The sequence below is a fragment of the Leucopleurus acutus genome, assembly GCF_964270905.1.
Source record: "Leucopleurus acutus genome assembly, chromosome: 7".
Taxonomy (NCBI): Eukaryota; Metazoa; Chordata; class Mammalia; order Artiodactyla; family Delphinidae; genus Leucopleurus; species Leucopleurus acutus.
Genome location: NC_139150.1, coordinates 9824698 through 9850854, shown reverse-complemented (window position 1 = coordinate 9850854; position 26157 = coordinate 9824698). Strand labels below are relative to the sequence as shown.

General features: G+C 41.9%; 1 protein-coding gene across 3 annotated transcripts in view; it reads right to left on the bottom strand.

The window, feature by feature from the left end:
- Positions 1-17632, bottom strand: part of MAPKAP1 (MAPK associated protein 1) — a 231594-nt gene extending 213962 nt beyond the window's left edge. For all 3 annotated transcript variants that reach the window (XM_082842752.1, XM_082842754.1, XM_082842753.1), the window contains exon 1: positions 17402-17632. The gene's annotated coding sequence lies outside the window, so the exon portion shown is untranslated. The remainder of the gene's footprint in view (positions 1-17401) is intronic.
- Between the last annotated feature and the right edge of the window lie 8525 nt (positions 17633-26157).

The following is a 26157-nucleotide window of genomic DNA, read 5'->3' as shown; positions in this document are numbered from 1 at the left end:
TCCCACAAGCTGCGTGGCACAGCCAAAGAAAAAAGAAAGAAAGAGAAAAAAAAAAGAAAAAGAAAAAAAAAAGAAAACCTAGCTGAAGCCATGACTCCTGACCCACTGAGAGATAATAAATTTGTGTTGTTTTAAGCCACTAAGTTTGTGGTAATTTGTTAGACAACAGAAATGAAAATAGTGCAGGAAAACAGCCTAAGCCCCTTCACCTTCACATACATTTAGGACTCTTTACAACCCAGTTTCATTCATCTGCCCCTTCTCCACAGAAGGCAACTCCCAGGAGTATTCTGAACACATCTAGCCTTTGGTAATGAGACTTCCTTTGTGTGAGATGTACCTTTATCCTCCAATACAAACCTTCTTCTTCTAAGTCCAACTCAAATATTTCTTCCTCTGTGAACCCTTCTCCAATTCCCAGGGTCCAAACTGTTTTTTTTTTAAATATATAAATTTATTTATTTATTTATTTTTGGCTGTGTTGGGTCTTTGTTGCTGTGCGCGGGCTTTCTCTAGTTGCGGTGAGCGGGGGCTACTCTTCATTGCGCTGCACGGGCTTCTCACTGCAGTGGCTTCTCTTGTTGTGGAGCATGGGCTCGCTCTAGGCGCACGGGCTTCAGTAGTTGTGGCGCTTGGGCTTAGTTGCTCCGTGACATGTGGGATCTTCCCGGACCAGGGCTTGAACCCGTGTCCCCTGCCTTGGCGGGTGGATTCTTAACCACTGTGCCACCAGGGAAGCCCTGCAAACTGTTTTTCTTTGTTTTGTTTTGTTTTTTTTGCGGTACGCGGGCCTCTCACTGTTGTGGCCTCTCCCGTTGCGGAGCACAAGCTCCGGACGCGCAGGCTCAGCGGCCACGGCTCACGGGCCTAGCTGCTCTGTGGCATGTGGGATCTTGACGGACTGGGGCATGAACCCATGTCCCCTGCATCGGCAGGCAGACTCTCAACGACTGCGCCATCAGGGAAGCCTCCGCAAACTGTTTTAAAAGCACTTTATTTCTACCTTTAATACAGTTAGTTGTATGAATATCGTGTTTAAGGAACTGCCAATTTCAAATTTTTTAATGCCAAGGATGCTGCTAAACATCATACAATGCACAGGACAGCACCCACAACAAAGACTTATACCCCCCAAAATGTCAATAGCAATAATGCGGAGGTTGAGAAACCTTGCAGTGATGTGTTGTTTGAAGCCACTAAATCTGTGGCAATTTCCAACCCCCGAATGGTTTCATTAATACCGAGATTAATACATACACATACAACTTTGCTACTAAAATCTATGCTCAAATCTTCGAAGGTGCTAAACAAAGTTCAACTCCTAGCATCTGTTTTCTGAAATTTTATCCTACCCTATGGAGAACCACAGCTCAAACTGCTACAGTAAAGACAAGTTACATTCCTCCAAACTTATAACTTGATCTGAAGACTGTCACCTGGCCTCCTCCTACTCATTCTTCTAAATCCAGCTCAATGGTCAATTCTCTCGGGAAACCTCCCTGATGAATCCCACAGACCAGGTTAGCTGCTCCCATGTGGTCCCACTGTACTGCACTTCATCACTACTTCTACCAAATAATTAATCCAGCACATTGCCTGTTAGTAATAGGTGCTAAGTGTTTGTTGAATTTATTCATTCAACAAATACTTGTGGAATGCCTCCTGTGTGCCAGGCACTATTCTAGATGCAGAGTACAGCAGAAAACAAAGCAGACAGCAAGTCCTGCCCTCATGGAGTTCACATTCTAATGAAGGAGACAAACAAAATAGAGAATTAAATTATACAATAAGTTAGAAATGCTATGGAGAAAAGTAGCACAGAAAAGAGAGCTAAGGCATGCTAGGTAGGTGGAGCCACAGCTGCAATTGTAAATAAAATAGTCAAGGGACGCTTCACTGAGAAGGTGACATTTGAGAGTTAACCCTTGAAGATGAAAGAACAAGACATATGGATTTCTGAGGGAAGCGTGTTGCCAAGCAGGGGGAGTATGCCCGGCACTAAGTATCAAGGAGCCCAGCAAAGAAGCAAGTAGTAGAGGATGAGGTCTGAAGAGTGGGGAAAAGTGAGTAGAGCCTTACAGGCAATTCTAAGCACTTTGCTTTGATTACAAGTAGAAAGGAGAATCACCGGAAGACTGTGAGCAGCAATATGATCTAACTCACATTTTAAAAAGTATCTCTCTGGGGACTTCCCCGGTGGCGCAGTGGTTAAGACTCCGAGCTCCCAATGCAGGGGGGCCTGGGTTCAATCCCTGGTCGGGGTACTAGATCCCACATGCATGCCACAACTAAGTTTGCATGCCGCAAGTAAGGAGCCCTCGAGCCACAACTAAAGGAGCCCGCAAGCAGCAACTAAGGGGCCCACCTGCTGCAACTAAGACCCAGTGCAACCAAATAAATAAATAAATATTTTTTTAAATAATAAAAAATAAAAGTATCTCTCTGGCTGCTTTGTTAAGGAATGAATAAATGAATGAATGAATAAACAAACTAATCACACTTAAAAAAAAAATGTCTGTATGTTGGTTTTCTCTTCTAAACTCTCAACTCCTTAAGCACGCTGTCTTAATCATCACTGTACTGCCAGTTTCTAGTAGAAAGTGGCTGGCATCCAGCAAGGGCTCAGTGTGCAATAAACAGACAAGACAAATCTTTCCTGTTCCCAAAGGGTGGCGCCATGATTTTCAAAAACAAAAAAGGGCCCTTATCCATGGTGCTGGTGCAGTAGACAGCTCTCCTGCTACAGTCTAAGATTTATTTTCCTTTTACTGTCTCCTCAATATTTGAAGTTTGCTTAACCAAGTAGAAGAATTCAATAGTTATGCTTCCACTTACCTGGCTCTCAGGTTAACCACATCATCAATTGAGGGAAGCAACACAGTTTATTGCAAGCACCACTCAGGAAACCTGACTTCCAATTCCCTAATTACCAGGGACCTAATTACATGGCATTGGAAAAGTTACCTCTTTACAACTCTTTAAACCTGTTTTACACATCAGTCCATTTTTTGCATCTGTTAAATGGGGAGGATGAACTATAAGAAGGGCCTTTTCAGCTCTCAAATTCTATTCCAATCACATGCGAGGTGGAGGAGGTGGAGGAGGAGGATGTAATCGCGTGTTCACCCAGGGTTCAAGTAAAAAGGTTTGCGTGTTTTTGCTTCATACTGTTTTCCCTCAAAGGCCAGAAGAATTCCACTGCATGTTTTACTTATATCATGGTGCCGTGGTTCACACTCTAAGAACAGAGGTATGAGGAATTCCTTTTTTGACAAAGATTTTAATAGCATCAAGATTTTGGCAGCAAACCCTCTCAAAGGTAAACCACACTGACTGATTTGAGTGAGCACCATTGTCTAAAAAATGCTATTATGTACGGAAACTGGTTCCTAGAACTACAAGCATTGAAGTTAGTAAACACATCTGGAATTCCAGGTTACTGCCTGTAGCCTGCCTAGGGACTAGCTATGGGATGATTTCAAGTGAGTTAGGTGCCTCTGCCTCTCTTCCCTCAGCAGTGAAATATTCATCATCTATGTGCTACTTATCCACCTCATAGGGATACTTACAAAAAGTAAAAAAGCACTATTCAAATCCAAGATGCAATATTCTTGACTCTTCCTGCTCTAGCTACATTTTTTTGGAGGGAAAATAAGCTGTCAACTATCAAACTCATTTATTCAACTCCTAATGAAGGAAGGGCAGCATAAAATAATCTCAACAGATATTTTATTCTAAACAGATAACCCCCAAACTATTTTTCTGTGACTGTGAAAGGTGCTTTCTACTTTCATTTGAATGGCACTTTCATAACCTCACTAAATGGTAACTGTTATTATTATTAACAAAACTGCACTAACTTTGTTAAAAAAAACTATTACCAGATGGATCAAACATGAGGATAGAGCAGCAGGACTGGCTTCATTCTGCCTGTAATGTTATACAGTTAGGGGGGGAGTGTTTCACAAAATACACTTTAAGTAGAATAATTAATTCTCTGATTCCAGAAGGCTGCTTATTTATTTACACTTACATCACTTACAAAACTGTCAGAGGTGGACTCTATTACTATTTATGTTTTACAAATCAGTAAACTGAGGCACAGACTTGCCCAAGGCCCCATAACTAGTGAGAGGTAGAGCCAAGATAAATCCTAGGCAGCCTGGCTCCACAACCCCTGCTCGGAACAGCTATTATATGCTGCCTCGAATTTCCAGGTTAAGTCCATTTCATCACACGTTGAATCCTCTTCTCTCACTGGTCTAGATATGGGTCGGACTTACCTGTTCATTCAAGAAATTCAACAAGTGTGAATACCTACTACATGCTGGGAATTAGGAGTATAAAGTAACAAGTCATAGTCCCTATCCCCAAAAGGCTTACAGTCAAGCAAGAAGAAAAGTACAAAAATGGCCACAGTAAAGGATGAGAGCAATGCTGGAGGATTCTATATAACAAAGTACTATGGAAACACAAAGGAAAGCTATCTAAAGGAAACTGGATGGATACTCAGACAAGGCTACACAGAGGTGACTAAGATCAAGGTAATGGAAGTGATCACTTCCAACTTAGTCACCTTAAGATAGGGGCAAGAGGGAGCAGGCAATTAAAAAGTCTATAATGCTGGCTCCTTGTTCAATAATGTTTAAAATAAAATGTGCTCCCGATCTGTCCTATGAACTGCAGATTAACATCAGGCCATGCATAGGTTACTGCAGGAGCAGGGAGAAGATAACTAACCTTTGGAGTGGGGGCAGTGGAGGGAATCAGGAAGGTTGGGAAAAGGGACACAGGAGAAACTAAGAGCATCAGACTGCCTAGGTTCAAATCTGGACTCAGCCACTCACTCACCATGGGACCTAGGGAAAGTAACAATTTCTGTGCCTCCGCTTCCTCATCTATAAATAAATGGGAACACTTTTGGTGCCTATCTCATAGGATTATTGTGAGGACTGAAAGAAATCATATATGTTATGTGTGTATAAAAGCACCAGGCCCATGGTAAGCACTATACAAATGTTTACTATTATTGTTATTGCAATTATTCCCTGGTCTAAAATGAATCTTCAAAGATGATTCATTCATCCAGCCTTTTTCAAAGAGAAAAGGCACTAAAATAACATATAGCAGAACATGTAGTTAGCAACTAAAACTACCAGGAGTTCAAAGCTGCTGTTTGGGTTAGCATTTCAGAGAGACTGCTCTGGCAGTTGCACAGAAAATTAATCTGATGGACAAGACACAAGATTAGTTATGAAGCTGTGACTACAGCTCAGGGAAGAGATGATGAAATCCAAAGTAAGGCACTGAAAGATAGGCCTATGAACTTAAGAAACAGTTTTAAAAAATATTTAGGAGATAAAATTGGTAGAACTTGGTGACTGAGTGGATGTGGAGGGTTAAGGAGAAGGCGAAAGTTTACGGCTTGTATGACAGCACCAACAAATGAAACTGAACTGAAAAGTAGGAACAGCTTAACAGGGAGAGGGGAAATGAGGAACTATGTTTCAGACACAATGAGCTTGATATGTCTATGGATTACCCAAACAGAGATCCATCATGATACAAACCTAACAGCCCAGGAGAAAGGTCTGAGCAAATCTGGGACAACAACATATAACTGACACATGAAGAACAGGCAAACCTGAAGCCTAGGAGAAAGATCTGAGCAAATTTGGAAGACATTAACATATAAATGACAGATGAAGCCATGGATGTGAATGAGCTTACCCAGGGAAAATATGCAAGGAAACGAGCAGTTACCTAGTGATAAAACCCAAGGAACAGTAAAACAGTCCTCTCTCAGTATATGCAGGTTCGGCATCCGCAGATTCAACCAACTGCAGATTGAATTTGGTTGGTTGGGTGAATGCACAGATGCAGAACCCAGGATACGGAAGGCCGACTGTACTACGCCATTTTACATGAGGGACTTGAGCATCTGTGAATTTTGGTATCCTCTGGGTCCTGGAACCAATACCCTGCAAATACAGGAGGATGACTGTAGTTAAAGGATGAGCCAAGGAAAAGAAACCCCCAAAAATCTCCAAAAATCAACTCAACCTTTGCCTAGATTCTAAAGTTAGGATCTGTGCTGTGGAAATTCACAAATATCTAAGCAGTTAGAGCCGTCCCTCAGTAAACCTGGGGGATTGTTTCCAGGACCACCGCAGATACTAAAATCTGTGGATGCTCAAGTCCCATAGTTGGCCCTCCCTCCTCCGCATCCATGGTTCCACATCCACAGATCCAACCAATCACAGATCCTGTCGTACTGTATTTATTGAAAAAAAAATCCACATGTAAGTGGACTGGTGCAGTTCAAACCCATGTTGTTCAAAGGTCAACTGTACTTTCTTCACTGGCTTTTCCCTCTCCCTGCATGTCCTAGTAAGAAGTTCCAACTACTGGATTGTGGAGTCCTTGAGAAGAAAGGACTAGAAGCCTTATTTGGCTTCCTGTCACTAACATCCAATATAAGGCCTGGTACACATATGCTTGTAGAGTGAAATGTAGTTGAAGAGGTAAAATTGGAGAATTTCCCATTCATCAAGACAAAAGGGCTCATGGAATGCCTAGGGTTGCTTCCAGCCCAGACCAGAGCAATAGAAAGCCTGAAGAAAGTGAAAGCAGAAAGGCGGCAGACCTTATATACTGCTGGAGGGAATGTAAAATGGTGCAGCCACCTGTGAAAACAATTTGTCAGTTCCTCAACTGTTAAACAGAGTTACCTTATTACCCAGTAATCCACTCCAAGGTAATACACCCAATAGAATTGAAAACATATGCTCACACAAAAACTTGTACAAGAATGTCCGCACGAGTATTATTCATAATAGCCAGAGTGGGAACAACCCAAACCTCCATCAACTGATGAACAGATAGGCAAAATGTGGTACTTCCATACAATGGGATATTATTCAGCAATAAAAAGAAATAAAGTACTGGACTTCCCTGGTGGCACAGTGGTTAAGAATCCGCCTGCCAATGCAGGGGACATGGGTTCGAGCCCTGGTCCGGGAAGATCCCACATGCCGCAGAGCAACTAAGCCCGTACGCCACAACTACTGAGCCTGTGTTCTAGAGCCCGCGATCCACAACTACTGAGCCCTCGGGCCACAACTACTGAAGCCCACGCGCCTAGAGCCCATGCTCCGCAGCAAGAGAAGCCACCGCAATGAGAAGCCTGCGTACCACAACGAAGAGTAGCCCCCACTCACAGCAACTAGAGAAAGCCTGCGTGCAGCAGCAAAGACCCAACGCAGCCAAAAGTAAATATATAAATAAATTTATTTAGAAAAAAAGAAATGAAGTACTGATATATGCTACAATATGGATGAACCTTGACAACATTATGCTGAGAAGCCAGACACAAAAAGCCACATATTGTGTGATTCCATTGATATAAAAGGTTCAGAATAGGCAAATCCATAGATACAGGAAGTAGATTAATGATTGCCAGTGGCTAGCGGAGGGAGAAATGAGGAGTGAGTGCTAATGGGTATGGGGTTTCTTTGGGGGTGATAAACCATTAAAGTGTACACTTTTAAAAGGGTAAATGTTATGATACATGAGTTACATCTCAATTTTAAAAGGGGGTGGGGTAGAAACACAGAGAGGCTAGAATCCATGCTGCACCCTAGAATTTCTTCTAGTTCAGGTGATTCCGACACAAGGATACCAACAAATCACTTAATTGAACAGTACTGGTGACAGTAACCATAAAATTTTTTTAAACAATTTGCAATACAAGTTGATTACATCAAAGAGATGTCAAATTCCTCACCCAAGAATCAGAGATTTCAAGACTTTTCCCCTGGGGAAAGGAGGAGAACTTTCTATACATTAGTGACCTTGTGTGGAGGTAGCCGATCTACATTTCTAATTGGGGGAGATTAAAGCCTAGTGCCAGAAAACACAACAGAACTTGTGACTTTGTTGAAGCAAGCACTCCTACACTGAGCAGCTTCTCCTACCAAAGCACCAGACACTGCTTTAATCCACCCCAGGGCTGGGCCTGGGAAGTCACAGAGTTTACACAATGCCTCTATCAGCAACCTACTGAGCTACTGGTCCTTGGGGAGTAATTCTCCTCCTCACTTTGGAATAAACAAAGGGAGGGGGACACAACAAGGAAGACAACATGGCATGACAGATAACATAAAGGCTTTGGAAAGCTTGTGTGTGCTCCCAATTCTACCACCCAGTAGCTGAGAAAACTGGCAAAGTCACAATTCCTCTGGACCTCAGTAAGACATTATCTCATACCTCACAAAGCTGCTCTCACAAGGTAGGGCCCAACAGTGACACTCAAATAGTAGTATTCTCCCCAATTCACCAAAAGGAAAACTAGTTGCAAGTACTGTATATTTGGGGGTCATATTGGAAAATAAGACTCATGGACCTCTTCTCTATGAGGTACTTAAACACATATTCTCATACTTAAAATTAGGAAACAAATAGAATGTCCAAATTTGAATCCTTGACTCCTTTCTGTGAAGCCTACCGCCATTTAATTACCAATACTATGCATCTCTTCTCTCTCTAGATTTCATTCATTCTCTTTCTCTCCATTATCCAATCCCATCTTCTCTCACCTAGGCTATAGCAATTGCTTCCTAACTTGTCTTAAGACCCTTCAATAACGTCCCAAACTCTTTAATATAACTGAACTTGCTTCCTCTGCAGCCCCATCTTCCATTTATCCCCTTTGTTCTTTCTACTCTAGCCATTCTCAACTTTTAGTGTTCTTCCAGCCTTTAAAACCATTCTCTCCTTCCACCTGGCTTAAACATCACTTTCTCCTTCACCCTTCAGATCCCAAATTAGACAGCACCTGCCTGGAAGGTTTGACCTTACAAAGTCTAGGGTAGGTACTCCTCCATACTCACCTTGACTCTCATTACTCTAACACTTCTCACACTAGGCTTTACTCCTCAAACTACGCTGCACTTCCGTTACTAGACTGCAAATCCCACGAGCACTGGGTCCGTGCCTGTAGTTTTCATTGCTCGATTCCCAGACATATGACTAATGCCCAATATACATTCAGCTAATGCTGACTGAATAAGTGAATGACTGCAGTTAAGCAAAAAACTTAACTGACTAAATAGAACATTTTGCATGTAATATTTTCTTCATATAAAATATTTTTTTAATTTTGAAGAAAATTACAGATACAGCCAAATCCAATTTTTCATAACAACCATGGGGAAAAGGGCTTAAGCACACATGTACTTTCTACAACTTTAACCGCTAATACTAAATATAATCAAAAGGAGGTAAACTACTACCCCAGGGGGAATGGTACTCCTAACATTGTTCAGTTTTAGGACTTAAATCTCCTTAACTGGAAAGAGTGGTAAAGGTATATATAATGCAAATTACAAACATTATTGTCAAATCTTGCACTGGAGTAAAAATAAGCGGAAATTTTTTTTTGCCAGCCCACTTCTCCCCCCCAAAAAAAGAATGTCCACATACTTGATAGAAACACCACTTAACTCCAAATAGCTCACCAAGTGAAGGTTACTGCGAAATACTTCAAATTCCATAAGCACTCAGGACTGCAAAGACTGTGGGAAGAGAATGTTCCAAGCACCAACTAATGATCAGAAGGTACAAATGAAATAAACCCTGATGCATGATGACTATCTAAGGAAGTCTAAACTGAAGACTGAATATATTTGTTCTGAAATCATTAACCAAGCTTCAGCTTCTGAAATACATTAAAAATATTTAACACATTTTATGTCTCAAGTACAAGTGACAGAGATTTATTATTAAAGGTAACTAGTTTCCTTCGCCTAGTTTAGATATATATAAATCTCTATCACATTTCAGACTTCATTTTTGTATTTTGGATTTTTTTTAATACCAACAATTTCAATTCTTATCATGTGCTTGTTCCCTATGCTAATGAGAACACTAGTTATACCAACTCAGAATTTTTATTATCATTTTGGGGATGTGACCACCTTTTTTATTCTGTTCATATTTTAACTCAGCAACTTTAATCCTGCGATCAAAGCTTCATTAGCTTGTAAACAAACTGTTTCTCAGGTAAACTGAATTGCCCCACATCAGTATCTTAAGCAAATAAATAAGCACAAAAAAGGCAGAGATTATAAATTAGGGCAGACAAATCTGTATCTAGCCCCACGCCAGTAAAGAGCATTCTATCAATACAGTGAAATGCTAATCTCCTAATTAACAACCTAATTAGGTAATTATGGCTTTGCAGAGGGATGCCGAAATGAAATATGACAACATGGTCACCTCTTTATATGGCACCTGTGGGCCTTTTCAGCTGTCATTGCAAAGAGTGCAATATCAATTTGAACAGATGACAAAGTGCTGTCATTTTTCATTCTGATAATATACAGAATGCTTTGGACAGAAGCAGTTTACAAAATGAAACATCTTGCCTGGTATTTTCCTAATTTAAATATGCTCAAATACTTTGTTAAATTTTTGCATGCTTTTGTATATACGAGAATTACCATGCACATTTAAAAAAAAACCTAGACATCATGCTTAACGGTACAAGCTGAAACTACTGCAATTTCATTTAGGAAGTATATAATTAGAAAAGAGTAAAAGACACAATTCTTCATGACATTTTAATATTCATACATCCTGAATACTGCTATCACAAAAAGTAAAATTCAAACTTTGATCTTTAATTTTTTTCTTACAAAATTTTTCAAAAGTGAGATAGAAATTCACATACACTTTTCCATACCAAAAAAGCACTTACCAAGATACAAATATTCAACTCACAAAAAAAGCTCTATATACCAATGACCAGCCTTACGAATAATAGGGATGTACTCTTTCTGAAAGACAGAGCTGTCACAGGGCTACTCACTGACCCACTGGCCACTAAAGAGGTGATGGTAGCACTGGGACACTGGTACCACCTACACAAATACGACTCTTCTTTCAAGATATTTTTGAGGAGGAGAGGAGAACCTCAACATCATGTATGTCAAGATACAGGAAACCATATCCTAAGTGTAAAACAACTGAGGTTAAAACTAACTTGAAAATACAATCCTATTGGGTTAGCCAAAAAGTTCTTTCGGTTTTTAAGTAAAAATAAAAGGTATTTTTCATTTTCACCAAGAATTTTATTGAATAACGTATTCACTGTTTTGTTTCACTACCTTCTGCCATTTTTCAGGCAACTGCATAATTCCATCTTCCCAAAACTTTTTATCTTTTTGAGCAAAGAACTGTTCCAGGTGCCTTCCAGGGAACTGAAATTTTTTCCATTAAGAGGATTTTGTAAAGACCAAAGTAAATGGAAATCCAAAGGCGCAATGTCTGGTGAATATGGCAGATGAATCAGAACTTCCCAGCCAAGTTGTAACAGTTTTTGCCTGGTCATCAAAGAAACATGCGGTCTTGCGTTATCCTGATGGAAGATTATGCGTTTTCTGTTGACTAATTCTGTATGCTTTCTGGCGAGTGCTGCTTTCAGTTGGTCTAATCTGGAGCAGTACTTGTTGGAGTTAATCGTTTGGTTTTCCAGAAGGAGCTCATAAGAGAGGACTCGCTTTCAATGCCACCATATACACAATATCACCTTCTTTGGATGAAGACCGGCTTTTGGTGTGGTTGGTGGGGGTTCATCTCGCTTGCCCCATGATCTCTTCCGTTCCACACTATTGTACAGTATCTACTTTTCATCGCCCATCACAATTTGTTTTAAAAACGGAATATTTTCATTACGTTTAAGTAGAAAATTGCATGCGGAAATATGGTCACGAAGGTTTTTTTCGCCTTAGGTGGAACCCAAACATTAAAGTGATGAACATAACCAAGCTGGTGCAAATGATTTTCAACGCTTGATGTGGATATTTTGAGTATGTCGGCTATCTCCCGTGTGGTATAACGTTGATTGTTCTCAATGAATGTCTCAATTTGATCGTTATCAACTTCAAATGGTCTACCTGACAGTGGTGCATCCTCCAGCAAGAAATCTCCAGAACGAAACTTCGCAAACCACTTTTGACACGTTCGATCAGTCACAGCATCTTCTTCATACACTGCACAAATCTTTTTTTGCGTTTCAGTTGCATTTTCACCTTTCTTGAAATAATAAAGCATAATATGCCGAAAATGTTGCTTTTTATCTTCCATCTTCAATATTAAAATGGCTACACAAAAATTCACCAATTTTAAGTTTTTTCTTAAATGCACGCTGATATGATAGCTGTCACAATACAATCTAACAAAATTGTTTCGAATGAAGTTAAAGACAAGTAAGTGCTACTACAGCCATCGTACAGAAAAACCAAATGAACTTTTTGGCCAACCCAACATAACTTCAGATCACCTGTATTAGGGAAAACTTTTTGGTCAAAATGCTGTGCACTAGCTCTACCCATATTTCTCAATTACAAGTTAATTAAAAGGATTTTTTATTGAAAAGTAATTTATGTTTATCAGAGAGTATTTTGGAAAACAGAAAAGAGCATAAAGACCTATAATCTAACCACCTGTTTTTTTCTTTGTGTGTTTGACATTAATTGAGATCATACTTTAGTTTTATATCCTTCTTTCACTTCATATTATATGATGAGCATATTAAGTCACTAAAATTCTTCTAAAACATCTAAAATGCTTGTACAATATTTCCATTCTATGGCTTTTCCATTTCTCTTACCTCTTTGTTGACTACTAAAGTTGTTTCTAATTTTTACTATTTTAAATACTTCCACAGTGAACACCTTTGAACATGAATATTTTTCTACATTTCTGATTATTTCTTTAACAAAGATTCTTGATTAAAAAAAAAAAAAAACCCTAGGGCTCCCCTGGTGGCGCAGTGGTTGAGAGTTTGCCTGCCAATGCAGGGGACATGGGTTCGTGCCCGGGTCTGGGAAGATCCCACATGCCGTGGAGCGGCTGGGCCCGTGAGCCATGGCCGCTGAGCCTGCGCGTCCGGAGCCTGTGCTCCGCAACGGGAGAGGCCACAACAATGAGAGGCCCACGTACCGCAAAAAAAAAGAAAAAGAAAAAAAAAGAGAGAAGCAGCATTTTAGATCTGAACTGTTCTCCACTGGAGTCTGCCAGTAATCAGTTGGGCAGCTTTAAGCATGTCAATTAGAATCAGAAAGCTTGGCATCCTGAAAAGACCTCACCAAGACTTCAATCGTGCTCCCTCATTATCATCCAGATGGCAAAAAAAGATACAAAGATACTTGTAAGTGACTTGACCAAAACCAGAAGGCTGTTAGTGGCATACCTGCATTCAGAATTCAAGTCCCTCTCAGTCTAGTGCACTTTCTACTAAACTGTAATTCACTGGGCACCAATTTCTTCATCTCAAGAGGTTATGATAACCCCCCTTGTTCACTTCATGTACTGTAGAGAGTACCAAAGGAAACAAGAGATCTGGCAGCATTTAAAGTGCTAAGGGCACAAAAGTATTACAAGGTCATCATCACCTCATCCAAACCCCATCCCTCCAGAAATTCAGCCTGATCATACAGTAAAAGCATTTACCCTGCCACTTCCCCAAAGATATCAGTATGAGTCAAATACAACACCCCCTCACTCTAGCAATTTACCAGTAGATTTCTGATCAATAATCACAACAGGCATTGTACCTCCTGCTTTGAACAGTGGGTATCAAAATTTCAGTGAGCAGGTAGGTCAGAGTTCACAATCAGGCAGCCTAAGACTGTACACAGCCCACAAATGTGTTTTGGTCTACATGATAATTTTTTTAATGGCAGTTTTTTAAACTAAATACATTAAAATGCAGATTTCCAGCATCTCTTGAAAACAATCGGAAGATCTAGAGATACTGGGTCCACTTCCTCACACGGCGACAAGCAACTGGAGCTGAGTAGTGACTGCTGCCTTCAGACTGACTGGTCATGGGCCCTCCAGTTCACAAGATCTGTCCTACTCTTTATATTACATCATGGGCATTTGAGTTGGAGACTCCTGAGGTAGAGTTCAAAAGAGAACTAAATTAATAAATATTTGTTTACTCTTTTGGCCAACTTTTTTTTTTTTTTTGCATTATCAACTCACTAGCTGTATGACTCTTGGGTAACCCACTTAACCACTAAGGCTTAGGCTACTCATGTTAAATTGGTAATACCCTAGCTCACAGAATCATAAAGACTGAAGGAAATAAGGTATACAGAAACATTTAACGATTACTGTAAGCACTCAATTACTTTAACACAGCTAAAATGTGCTAACTTTTGAGTGAAAAACTTCAAACTCACAGAAAACACAAGGTCAGGTTACCTCCCATAAGAGAAACAATGTAATGTGACAGAATTCTTTGTCATAATAATTTGGCATCTATCGCTGCGTCCTTAACAATAAGGCCTACACATCAAAATAACAGATTTACAGCAAATTCAGCTGAAGCACATATAATCTACTGAACTGCAATAGTTTCTAAAGTCTTCAGTTATGAGTCAATAAGCAAAACAAACACCCCACTTAAGTATATATATTTAACGGGACAGATGAGGTGATGAGTTCCTTGAGCGCAGAAGCCATGTTCATTCCTCATTATTCCTACTGCCCAGCATGGTGATGGGCACGTCAAAGCTAGGGCTCAAGGGCTACCTCCTCTCCGAAGCCACAAAGACACAACATGGCGTAGTACCAAAGAGTGGAGTTACCAAAGTCTGGCAGATAATCCCCTCTACTCTCAGCTCCAACAACTGCATAAACTAAAGGAATTCATTTAACCTCTGTGCTCTAGTTTCCTCATCTGTAAAATCAGAATGGTAATAACACCATCCTGTAGAGGAATGAATGAGAATGCATTTAACACAATGCTGGCACACAGTAAGTGCTCATTAGCTACCGTTATCAGTGTTTCCTCCTTTGTGCTCCACAGTACCCTGTGGGGACTGCTATCTTAGTACCTACTATGCTTTACTATGGTTCACCTGCACAAACATGTCTGCCCCATGGGAGTGTCGACAACCTCAGGGTGGGGACCTGGTTATACTCCTTTTTGTATCCCTGGGTCTAACATTTTCCCTGGCACAGCTGAATGAATCATAGATCTTCAAGGTATTTATTAACAGGAAAGGTTATGAGCAGAAACGGGAAGTGACCTCTCTTGCCCAACACACACGCCCTGACTCTGACCCCCTCCTGACCCTCCAACTTTACTTCCCAGTATTCCCACTGAAAGAAGCAATGGTTTGATTTATTCAGGCTGGTCTACTCACTACTCTAAAACCATGCCACAGGCATTGCATCTTTGCATCTTACAGCTATTTTCAGGGGAACCTTGCTACAAATCAGGCCCTTTACCCACATTAGCTCACAACACTTCATGAAGTCTCTATCATCCCCCATCTCAAACTATACTTGAAGGAAATGATACTTAGAATTAAGAAACTTGCCAAAGGTCACATATCTAGTAAGAGGAAGGACCAAGAATTGAAGCCAGCATCCATGGTTGTTCTCTACAGAATGTCTGGTCCACTCATTCAACGTTGAGCTGACCCACCTACTACCTTCTTGCCTTGGAAGATTAAGGTCTTCTCTACATTTAAAGGACTATCTGACATTCATATTGACATTGATATTTTTTCTCTTGTATACCTGTTTCAATATGTATTTGCATACAGAGAGCTATGGTGTGAGAAAAGAAAAACACATAATGGAAAAGGCACAGATGTAGGCATAAGACAGACCTGGGTTTGAATCCTGGCTGTCTCATACCAGATGTGTAATTTATCCTGAGCCTTCCTAATCTGTGAATTAAGGTTAAAATGATTAAACAAGAGAAACCTAATATAATCTCCAGTATAGTAAATAACAAAGCTTAGTTAACCCCACATTATGAAACATTACCTGGACGTAGTACACTTCTCAAAAGTGAATAACGCCCCCTCTTCTGTGCTACCACTGGATCACAGAAAGAACTCTCCCGCAGTGTACATACCATTCTGTGTTCGAATTATTTCCTTATCTCACTCACTAAATTAAGCAGACAAGAACTGAGTCTTATTTATCTCTACATTGTCTAGCATGGTACCTGGTATATATCCATACTCAGTAGATGTTTGCTAAGTGAAATAATTGTAGATATAATAATGAGTGTTTATAGGATTCTAGAAAAGAAATCATTTCCAGCTGAGATTGCCCTGAACTGGTTGAGGGAAGGCCAATTTCAGCTGGGCCGTGGTAACATCTCAATAGGTGGGAACAGAAAAGGAGAAATCTAGACAGAGAGAAAGTCCTACAAAAAAACAACGAACAAAGGAAACAACAAAGGCATCTAGGTCCTACTTAACCAGAGTAAAGGATCTGGGTAGGAGGCCTTTCGAAGCGTAGCTGGAAAGTCAGCCAGGAGCCAGGAGGTGTAGAGGAATGTGAGTACACTCAGGCATCACAGGAGATGAAGGAAGGTATGAACACAAAGCTGAATGGGAAAGGGGCCGCCTGCATGCCTCACAGGCCCCAGCAACCTTGCAAATGTGTAAACTGAAAAAGATAAAACAAATATCAATACTTCATCAACAACTCTTTCAGCGTTTACTGAGCATCTTGTGCGAGCTCACAGAATATGAAGAATAAAACATGGTGCCTTCTTTTCTGCTGTTTTAAATTAGGAATCCACCCCTTCTGCTTGTCAAAATATTGATAGAATGAGAACTTTGACTTCGCTTTAACCGATGTTTGTAAACACCTGTCTCCATTTGACTGTTCACGCATGGGGAAGTTTTGAACTTTGCTGGTTTTGGTTTATAACATGATGCTTTTTGCACAGTGCCAGATATTGGGAGAGGCTTCGAAAATCACTTCATTCAGAATGAAAATTGAGCCAATCACTGAGTCAACTTTCGGGTCTCCGGTTAAAGTAATGCTCTTGCTTAAACTAAAATGATTTTTTTTTCCCCAGCCTTAAACAGATTTGGAAGACTCTATGCCACTCCCATAAACAAAAGGCTGAAACAAAGTTCTAGCACTCTGGCTAGAAAAAAACAGTTCTGCGAGGCTGTTTACCCCTTTGGGGCAATGGAGCTAAGGGGAGCTGGGAAACAGGGACTGCACAGACAATGCTTTAAAAACTTGATTTTCTCGTTATGAAGATTAAGACACCTAGATGTTGCCGAGGGTACAGCCAGAAACTGCCAGAGTCAACAGTACCCTCCCCAAACCCCAATTCTACCAAGTCCACTAGTTTCTACTCCCCCAAATCACACACCCAGCTGCCAGGCTCATAGCTGCCTCCACGAAAGGGCCAGAAAACGGATGCTCAAGGGAGACCAGAGCAAGGGCCAGACAGGCTGCCCGCTGGGCAGCGCCGAGCGCGGGGGAGTGAGGAAGGCCGCCAGGCTCCTCGGGTGGGCTGGCGGAGGTAGCGAGCGAAGGAGCTAGAGGCTGGGGCAACCTTTACCTGAAGCTGCTGCCACACTACGGGCCGGGTCGGCCCTGGGACAGGTTCCTGAGGGGATGGCTCGGCTGCCCCGCGCCTCCCGGCCCCTGCCCGAGCTCCGCACTCTCGGAATCCTCGGGGACTGGCGCTCCTCCCGGCCGGCTCAGCAGCCGCTTTCCGGGCTCGCCTTCATGCCCCTGCCGCTCACCGCCGCTCGCCAGCTGACCAGCAGCCCTGTTGGCCCCGAGCCCCGGCACGACCCGGAACCGCACTCCGCGCACCGGAAGTCCCTGACCGGGAAGAAGCCGTTGGCTGGGGACGTAGCGCGCAAGCCCCAGAGCCAAGAGCAAGGAGGGAAGCCCTCGCGGGGGGCGGGGCCGAACGGGAGGCCGTGCGCGTGCGCACCACTTCCCCGCCTCCGGCCAAGGCCTGGGTGGGAGGTGAGCTGGGCGTCTGGCAATGTACGTTGACCTCCGGGTTTGGGTTGGGTAGAAATCAGCGTCAGCCTTCTCCTTCGAATTTCCTCCTCTCTCTCCCTGCTTCCACGGAAAAAAGCCCTTGGTTCCTCCAGAAATGAGTGATGAGGAAGACCTGGGTTTAAATGCCAACTCTAACCTGCTGTGTATCCTAGGACAAGACACCTCCCTTCTCTGACCCATCCATACAGTGGTTCCAATTTTAAGTATTGCTGTGAGAATCGAATGGGATGATGCTCTAAAAACACTCAGCACAGTGCCAGACACTTAATAAACTTAGTAAATGTTAGTCATTCTTATCTGTAAAATGGAGATAATTATCTTCCCAGAACTGCAGGGAGCTTTCCATGAGATATGTGGACCCGACGCAAACAGGAGCTCATTGTTGGTGATCTCTCTCCCTCTCTCAGGGAATCAGTGGGAGAAACTAGTGTGAAGGGGAAAGAAGGACCCGAGCAGTGCAATGATATCCCTCCTACCTGAGAGGTAGTCTGGAACGTCTCTCTTAAAAATGCACCTTAGCAAAAGAAAGAAAAAAAAAAAAAAAATCAAGGCTGAATTTCAGCCCAGGGGGGATGTTACCCAATATTAAAGTCACCTACAAATACACCATGGATCCAGCCCCTTGTATTCAAATATATGATTGACGTCTTAGCTCACATGGAGAAAAAGAAATGCACCTTACTACCCAAATGTGCTTTCTGCACACACACCACCCCAGTTTCATCAGGGGCTTGTTGGAGGTGCTCTGCCAAAGCAAGGGTGTGAACAAGGTTGGATATTCTGTTTTCTGAGGTCACCAGTTTATCTGTGCCCTCCTAAATATGAATCTTCATTTTCACTTGTCTCTTGACCTCCAGTCTGAAGCACAGTTGCCTGATTGTAAAAAACTCAACTGGACCCACTAAGCTTTCTCTCTACAGGTTCTAAGGAGTAAATACCCACTCTACCACTTACAGTTTTTATCACTTCATCTCTCTAAGTTGCCTCTCTAAATTTCCTTATCTGTAAAATGGGCATGACAAAAGTTCTAATTAACCTCACTGGGGGGTTTGTGGGGATTAAATGAGCTAATACATATAGCTCACAAAGAATAGAGCCCGGCATGTAGCTAACATTTACTAATATTTGCATAAAATGCCTACCACTATTACTACACGTCAGTCAGTAAACAGATACTTATTGAGTACCTATATATTAAGCCCATCCTAGGCACTGGAGATTTAGTGGTGAAAAAGCCAGATAGGGACTCCACCCTAAAGAAGCTTACAGTAAAGTCTGACTATGAATTTGAAATAGTCACTGCAGTAAGTTGGAGTGCAGGGAAATATGATAAGATTTCAGGAACACTGAGGGCCCCATTGAGAATGGAGATTCTGAATTTATGGTGATACTAATATGATGGTTGTTTGATTTTTCTATAGTTAGTTTGAACAATTAAGATACAGGCACACAAAAAAATGAGCAATTGGGTTAATCCCAGGAAGACAGTTTGCCAGACAGGTGTGATGGGGTCAAGGAGTTTAAGATCTCAGCTTTTAAGAGTGCTTAAAACAAAAGGCACAGGATGGATGCTCAAGATGTTAAGTAAGAGAATTCTGGAAAGGCTCATGACACTGGCCTGAAGGTCCCCAAACAGGTGTAATGGAAGTCACTGATGGTACCAGGCAGAAAGATGGAGGGTATCCTAAGAGATGGGCGCCTTGAACAACCTCAGATGAAAAGCCATCCGAGAGTGGGGTCCTGGCTGAAGTGCAAAGGAGGAAAAAGTTTTTGAAGATGAGACAGTCAAGGAACTGAGATGCCATGTGGCCTCAAAAGCTCTCAGGATGAGGGATGGACATGAGGTGGAAAGGAAACCAGGGGTGCTTCTCAAGCCATTCTGCAACTGAGGAAGGTAGTTAGATGAGGAGAAGTGATGACAGGCCAACTGCATGGCTTAGCCTCCAAGGAGTAGGAATTGTATCAGAGAGTGGAAGTGGCTTTAAAAAGTAGAGCTTACATTGACCTATCTCTTGACCTAGGGGTGCATAGGACTAGGACCCTGACAACTGACACACTCAGAAAAATTATATTTTTACAACATACTGAATGAGCTGGGCCAGGGACTGGTTGGGGACTTTGGTAGACATGAGGGCACAGGGACCAGTACCTCAGCATACCTGTGACAATCAGGTTTTCCATACTTCAGCTCCAACTTGGAAAGGAGGCCATGATAAGAGACAGGGATTCCTTTTCTTCTGGTCCCCAGGACTAGAATGGGGGCAATGGACAGAAGTTCAAAGACATCTACTAGGAACTTCCCTGGTGGCACAGTGGTTAAGAATCCACCTGCCAATGCAGGGGACACAGGTTCAATCCCTGGTCTGGGAAGATCCCACATTCTGCAGAGCAACTAAGCCCATGCGCCACAGCTACTGAGCCCACGTGCCACAACTACTGAAGCCCACGCACCTAGAGCCTGTGCTCTGCAACAAGAGAATCCACTGCAATGAGAAGCCCGCACACTGCAACGAAGAGTAGCCCCCGCTCACTGGAACTAGAGAAAGCCAGCATGCAGCAAAGAAGACCCAACGCAGCCACAAATAAAATTTAAAAAAAAAGACACCTACTAGCTGTGTGGTCTTCAACAAATGATTTGCCTTCTGTGTATCTGTCTCATCATCTAGGTTATTGTGAACATCCACTGAGGTAATAATGCATGGAGAGCACTTGGAACAGTGCCTGGCACACAGGGAGTGTTCTGTAAACACCAGCTCCTATTGCCTGCTGCACTGAGACAGGCAGCAAGAATCAAGACCTCTTATACATTTGCTTTCCTCAAATGCAATTGCTGGTGTAATTCCTGCTCAAGCTTCAATTGCCCTTTCTCTCTCCACTCAGTAAACTCCTACTCTCTCTTTCTCTCTCTCCTTTTTTGTAAGTGGTTTAAAACAACAATCATTTATTATTTGTCAAGGTTCTGTGGCTTGGTGGGTGGCTGTTCTGCCAGTCTTCTTGGCTCCCTCGTGCACATTCAGTCAGATGGCAGTTAGAATGGCTGGAAGGTCTCAGATGGCTAGAGGTGTTGGCCAGGGCACCTTGGTTTTTCTCCTTGTGGCCTCTATAGTGGCTATTTTGGGTTTCTACATAACAGAGTGGTGGGATTCTTAAAGGATAAATCCCAATGTGCTTTTAGAAAAATGTTTTTATTAAATATATATTGCCATTTTAACCATTCTAACCATTAAGTGTATATATTTTCTTTTTCTTTTTTTTTTTTTGGCTGCACCATGCAGCTTGTGGGATCTTATTCCCCGACCAGGGATCAAATCCAGGCCCTGGCAGTGAAAAAATCGAATCCTAACCACTGGAACGCCAGGGAATTCCTAAGTATATTCTTTTTTTTTTTCTTTTTTACCAATACCACTGCTGCTGTGGTAGACTTTTTATTTTATTATTTATTTATTTTGGCTGCATTGGGTCTTCATTGCTGCACGCGGGGTTTCTCTAGTTGCGGCGAGCGGGGGCTACTCTTTGTTGCGGTGCGCAGGCTTCTCACTGCGGTGGCTTCTCTTGTTGCGGAGCACAGGCTCTTGGCGGGCGGGCTTCAGTAGTTGTGGCACGCGGGCTCAGTAGTTTTTGGCTCGAGGGCTCTAGAGCGCAGGCTCAGTAGTTGTGGCGCACAGGCTTAGTTGCTCTGCAGCATGTGGGATCTTCCCAGACCAGGGATCGAACCTGTGTCCGCTGCATTGGCAGGTGGATTCTTAACCACTGCGCCACCAGGGAAGTCCCCCAGGTATATTCTATTCATTCTTGAAAACCAAATTCACATACTGCTTCTCCTCCTCTAGGAAGTTTTCCAAGATCACTTCTCCCTAACAGGCCACATGAAGAGCTTCATTCTCTGTGTTCAACATTTATCACATTTTCTGTTATTCTTTCAATACACATCTGTCTCTCTGACAGGCCATGAGCAAAGGAACATTTCTCTCTCTCTCTCTCTCTCGCTCTTTTTTTTTTAATATACTTAAAGCTTTAAACACTTGGTAGAATGCATGTTAAATGAAAAGTTACTCAAAACATGCACATGAAATGAAACAACTGGAAATCTTACATTGTTAAGCAGAATTCACATGAGGAAAAATCCACTTTTCCAAATCTATGACAACAAGCTGAGAGTGAACATAATAAGATGAGAGGAACTTTCTTTCAAGTCCTGCCAGAGCTGTGGGAAAAGGGAGGCACCTTCTAGTTTCTCTGCAAATGTGTGTTCTTAATATTTTATATGTGTGATTATGTTTCCCTTCTATTTTCCTAATTTTAGTTTCCTCTCTTTTTGAAATATATTTTTCCTCCCATAGGGAAAACAGGCATTTTTGCTCCTATGGTACAAAGCAATTTCAAGACAACAGTAAATTAAGTGTCAAAAATCCATTCAAACTATTTGAAAGAAGCCTCCAAGAAATGGACACTTTCAGAGCAATATAGTATTTTTTTCAAATTAAAATAACATTTCAATGTGAAGAATTTTTTAAAGCTAACATATTGCTCATAATAAGGTGAGTTTGGTGGGTGGAAGGGAAGCACGATATTAACCAACCAGAAAATCTTAAATATAACACTCTGCAGATACTATTTAAGTATAGATCAGTTCTGGGGTCTTGCAGAGATTCCCTGAGCTTTGTTCTATTGTCTTTTTGTGCTGAATATTATTTCTGGTATCCTTTTTTACATGCTTGGGGTGAAAATGAAACATCTGGCTGGTATTTTAGTATCTCTCTGGCTACATTTATGGATAAATGTAGTCCCTCCCTACATCCAGGCTCTATAACCAGCTTCTAATGGTACCTTTTCTTGCTTTAAAGGTTAGCTAGTCCTGTGAGCTCCAGCTCCTAAATTAATTGATGTTAACAGGACTTAGGATGTAAGAAAACAGACTCGTGTGCTTTGTCGAATGCAACTTCTAAGAATGCATAATTAACAGTGTCTCCATTAATATACAGTATGTTCAACACTGAGACACCGCTATCATAAATAAAGGTAGACATGGATAAATTTATAATTAAAAATGCATTAGAAATTACAAGCATAATTTATTTACTAATGTGCACTGGAATAAATTTTATGCGTAATATTTTAAAACAGGGCATTAATAAATAATAGTGAACATAAAATGTTTTTGCAGCTAAAAATATTTCATTAAATATTAGAAGTGAATTTGCTGCAGAGTTATCATTGCTATGAAGTAAAGTTTATAGAATACAATCACAATGTAGAGGACTGTTTCTTGGGTGTATTCAAAATATCAGAAACAAACAACTGTTTTTCTTTGAAAGTTGACAAGTAGGCTATTCAAAGTAGTGCCTGCAAATGTTTTAAGAATAAAAGGTTAGGATGTCCAAATAGTGAATAATTGATCATTGCTTAAAACAGCCAAGATCCTTCTGATCAAGTACATTTACAGTTTAGTGCATTCCAGTCTTATCCACCTGTTTGTTTGGCCCACACTAATTTGGAGCAATTTCTCCCACCTGAGAACCCTATAAGTGTTTTTTTTCAAACTTTCACTTCAAAACTGACCTTAGCTTGCATTGTGGTTTTGCTCTTTCAAGGGCAAACAATTCCTAGGTGCCAGGCACTCTCCTAAGAGCTCACATATTTTCCTGACTCCATGCTCTTAACCACTTCACTCTACTGACTCTGTTATTTTAATCTTATATTTATTTCCCTTTCTGAGTGTGCACATCGGGTGTTTTCAGTGAGATTGTAAGTCCCACCATACCAACCATATCTGTTTGTCTGATGCCTCTGGAAAGAGAGCTTACGTTCATGGGTAGTATTTTTTGTAGTGGGGGGACTGTTTGTTTGTTTTGTTTTTTCCAGGCAGGACCGTAGTAGGTGAATAACAATGAATGGCATCCATCATTGGTTGAGCCTTGTTCTGAACCTGGTACAGATATACCTAATGGCTTTAGAGACAATGTAATTGAATCCTCACAACAGTCCAATAAATAGATATTGTTCTTATGCCCATTTAACAAATGAGGAAACTGAGCCTCAAAAAGGTGAAGTCACTGGCTCTAGATCATACAACTAGCAACTGGCTGACTTGGAGGCCCCAAGATCTATAATTCCCCTAATGATCAGCAGCCACTGTTCTTAAAACAACCATGTCATTTCCCTAAATCATGTTGCTGTCTAGCATCTCACAATCCTTTCAGCTGGATTTTTTTTCTTCCCCCCCCATTGATATCTAATCTAAGGCCTTCCTGCTCCCGTTTACAATAATTCCCTGACGTCCTGTCCTTAGAAGACAAGAACTGATCTTTAAAACACATGAGCAATATCCCTTTAGATGTTTGAAGATGGCTATTAAATTCTCCTTAACCTTCTTTTCTCCATGATACGGTATTAGTAACCCCACTTCTTTTAGCCTTTTCTCACAGGGACTCCTTCTAAAGTATTCCACACCCTGAGCCACACTCCTAGAGAGTGGTTTCTGATTTTCCATATCACAATTCATTATCGTCACTTTCAAAGAGAATTTATTAAGCTCCCACACGTGCATGTGACCTCTGCTGGAATTTATACAAGCCAGGAAAGCAAAAGAAGATATCTTGATGGAATCACTCTAAGAAGATGTCTGGGTCCCCAAATAGTGTTCTTTTAAATCCTTCCTGTTACTCCATCATCTTCCCACCTCACCTACCTCATGAGGGGATGATTTACTAAACTAGAAGCAACCTGAGGCAGAGACATATTTCAGTCATCATAGCATCCCTGATGGCTGGAAGAGGAGGAACAAAATAGTAGATGCTCATTATAAATTTGTATTACAGTAGATGAGGATTACCCTTGATAATCTGTCCTAGGCTAACATGCTCCTTCACACATGTTGGGTGACCTTAGTTAGAATAATTATCTCTGCATCAATGGTCCAGAAAAATTGTAATGTGTGTTCAGTATTTCCTGAATGAAAATTAAATGAAGTTGTTGTTGGGACTTCCCTGGTGGTCCAGTGGGTAAGGCTCCGCACTCCCAATGCAAGGGCTCTGGGTTCCATCCCTGGTTGGGGAACTAGATCCCGCATGCATGCCGCAACTAAGAAGTCCGCATGCCGCAGTGAAGATCCCGCGTGCTGCAACTAAGACCTGGTGCAGCCAAAATAAATAAATAAAACACATAAATAAATACATATTTTTTTAAAAATGAAGTAGCTGTTGAATGTGTGAATACTGTCACCCAAATGACTTTGAGCAAAAACAGTGCCTACAACAGTCATGAACAAATGCCAGCTCAGAATTAAAAAGACAAAACAAAACAAAAAAACAGGCAGCCTGAAGGCTGAAACCAGCCCCCACCGTCTTGGCCTGCTGAGGGCTTTTCTGCTTCCCTTGAAAAATTGAAAAGATGTGGCAACGTTGGGTCCACAGCCTACTTGTCGACAATCAGGTGAGTAGTGGCTGTCCTCCTGCTGGGGGGTGGCCGTGATGCAGGCCAGGCATCAGCCACCATCCATCAAGACACTTGGACTGTAGCTCGCTGCACTCATTTGCAGGATCTTCCTGGCCCTGTGGTACTTGAATCTGAGCCCCTTGTCTGGCTTTATGAAATAGCCTAAGAACTAATTTCTGATTTTACATCACAGGGGTATTGATGATGAGGGGTATTGATGGTAGTCCAGGGGGAAGTCTCAGAACCTGCTTCACCTGGGAGAAACTGTTCTGTCCAAACACTGAAGAGACTGTATAATTCCCAGCAAAATCTGGAGATTATACTGGAGAAGGAGGTTCTAGGAAATAAGGGGGTAGGGCTGGAAATTATTCATCTTTGTATTTCCCAGTTCTTTGCCAAAATCTCAGTACAAAAATGTTGCTTTAGGGCTTCCCTGGTGGCGCAGTGGTTGAGAGTCCTCCTGCCGATGCAGGGGACATGGGTTCATGCCCCGGTCAGGGAAGATCCCACATGCTGCAGAGCGGCTGGGCCCGTGAGCCACGGCCGCTGGGCCTGCGCGCCCGGAGCCTGTGCTCCGCAACGGGAGAGGCCACAACAGTGAGAGGCCCGAGTACCGCAAAAACGAAACAAAACCCTAGCCTTAGCCAGAGCCCCACCACAGCCGCTTGGGACTCACCCCAGCCTGGCTTACTCCTCCTTCCTGATGGGGATGGGAGTAGGGGAGTCAGACAACTCAGCTGTGACAAACCTAAGGACAATTCCGTTTAATGCTCTGCCCACATCATGGAAAAGCAAGTTGATTCTCTTAACTGGCAAGTCATTAAAAACTAAAAAATCATGAACACATTGGGTGTGACTTTTTCC